The sequence below is a fragment of the Austrofundulus limnaeus genome, unplaced genomic scaffold (assembly GCF_001266775.1).
Source record: "Austrofundulus limnaeus strain Quisiro unplaced genomic scaffold, Austrofundulus_limnaeus-1.0 Scaffold2341, whole genome shotgun sequence".
NCBI lineage: Eukaryota > Metazoa > Chordata > Actinopteri > Cyprinodontiformes > Rivulidae > Austrofundulus > Austrofundulus limnaeus.
In genome coordinates, this window is record NW_013954743.1 from 16,815 (window position 1) to 19,268 (window position 2,454).

Consider the following 2,454-nt stretch of genomic DNA (forward strand, 5'->3'; position numbering starts at 1 on the left):
GACCAAAATCTCTGAGGAATGCTTCCAGCACCTTGTTGAATCTATGCCACGAAGAATTGAGGCAGTTCTGAAGGCAAAAGGGGGTCCAACCTGTTGCCAGCGTGGTGTACCTAATAAAGTGGCCGGTGAGTGTAGATCCTAACAAAATTGCGCCTACTTGTCAGAGAGTTAAGGCTCCAGCATGCTGCTGCMAAACTGCCGAAATCGTGCCGAACTGTCACAGTTTCATGACGAAAAATGCGTCACTTCTGTTCGCATTGCAGACATTTCAGCACTTTTTGTCGCAACCCGCGGGTTGAACTTTTCACCCCACTCCACAAAAGAACACATACGAACTATATGATGTGATTGGTCAGAAGTTCATGGGAGTGTTTGTGCTGAAAGCGTTCAGACGCTGCATTTGCTTCAACCACTTGCTTCAAAAACAGAAAGAAAAAAAAGAAAAAAGCGATCTCTTCCAGAGCCAACTGTTGTACCAGGAAGCAGCTGTTTATAAAGATAGTCAAATGGCCAAAAACTCATAAAAGGGGATAAAACAGACATTTTTCATGGTGGAATCCGACTGTTAAAAACTTTGGAGCTTAATCCGGGACCAGTTTGTGGATAAACAACGTCGAGTGACAAGTCTCAGACTTTCTTTTTTCTGCATTGGACTCCCCCGGGAAGGAATCCCATGCAGTGACGTATGCTGCAGCGGAGGGGTTTCCCAGGAGCTCGGCACGGGGTGTCTCGGGAACTATGAAAGGTCTGTGCGAAAATGAATGCCGAACAACCACGTGACGGCACGTCGACCGGTCGGCTGCCAAGCGACCATACTGCCTGCTTCAGCCTCATATGACAACTCTTTCTCTCCTATCAGACATTGTATGTGTCTGCAGCAGGTCTCTACATACTTGAGAGTGTCCAGTCTCCAGTCTGGATCCTTCTGTCCAGCTGACAGCATCTGTACTCCTGAGGCTCCTGGATGATTGTAGCTGAGGTCCAGCTCGCTCAGATGGGAGGGGTTGAACTTCAGAGCTGAGGCCAGAGAAGCACAACCTTTCTCTGTGATCAGACAGCCTGACAGCCTGCAGACACACACAACACACATAAGACAGATTCTCTGAGAGAACTATAAAGAAACTAAAGCAGACTGAGATCAAATGTTCAGACAAACTCAGCTGGCTCAGACTAATGTCTGTGGGATTTTAATGTAACTAATTTATCTCTGATTATTTGAATAAATTTTTGTAGACAAGATATCAAATAGATCAATCTGAATATAAAGTGTGGTGCTCCAGACACAGAAATAATTGAACCTCTAGGTTTAAGGTTGTTNAAATAAAACTGAGTTTAAAAGTCTCATGTAGAAGTGTCCTGCTGCTGATTCTTTCTGCCCCTCCCTGTAACGACACCACAATTGGGCCTTCTGATTGGCTGAGCCTGTTGCTGGGCAGATTAGCCTCTGAGTGACAGAACGAAGGGGCTTTATGTAACCCAACATGGCACCTACATTGCTCAGCAGTTGTAAGACATACAAAGCTGTAATTTGGTKGGGTGGTAGCTGAGAGCTAATCACAAGTTTAAGCTAACTGCTAATGCTAATAAAAAAGGCTCTAATTCAGCCGTTTTAAGACTTAACGAGCAGAAAACTGGTAAAGTAGCAGCCGAGAACAAGCTTTGACAAATCATTAGCCTAATATCACAACTGCCAAAGTTATTTTACGCCTAACATAACTTAGGCAATGTGGCTGTGCGATCTGTACCGGCTCAGTTGTGCTTGCTCATGTGCTAAAATAATTACTTCTGGAGGGCTTGTTGTCTTTTTATCATTGTGGCTGCCTGATCTGCGTGAATTTTGTAAAAATTATATTAACTTTGGATGTCTAAGAAAGTAAAAAAGAAAAAACAATGTAATAATTCTTTTGGGTACATCTTTTATTCAAAAATGTCAAAAAGCACGATCGATGATCTGAACCTTTCAGAAACGCCCTGGCTTGTTCCTGTCTTTTTATTTTGTTAATTGTGTGTATGTGTATATAATATGTCTTGTGTTTTATGTCAACTGTAAATGAATGTACTGTATTTATTCATGTCTAATACTAGAAATTTAACCACAAAAATCATCCATAAAATGTGTGTTGGGGGGGGGTTATTATTATTATACAAGGATTATTGATTTTTAGATTTTTCATGCTTTTTAAGCTCAAAAAATGACAACTGTATTATACTTGAGATCGTATTAAACATGAATAAATATGGTATTTATGACACAGAAGTAAATCTTTTAGCGCATGCGCAAATGAGCTTCTGGTACGGATCCTGCGTCCAGGACAGATTGGGCAGCTACAAGCTATTATGCTATTAGGCTAACAAAATTCTGAATTCAACATAAAAATTAGAGATGACCGCCACACCAAAAATGGGAAACTGACCATACCTCAGCCATTTTTAGCCATACTGAGGTGAAATTTG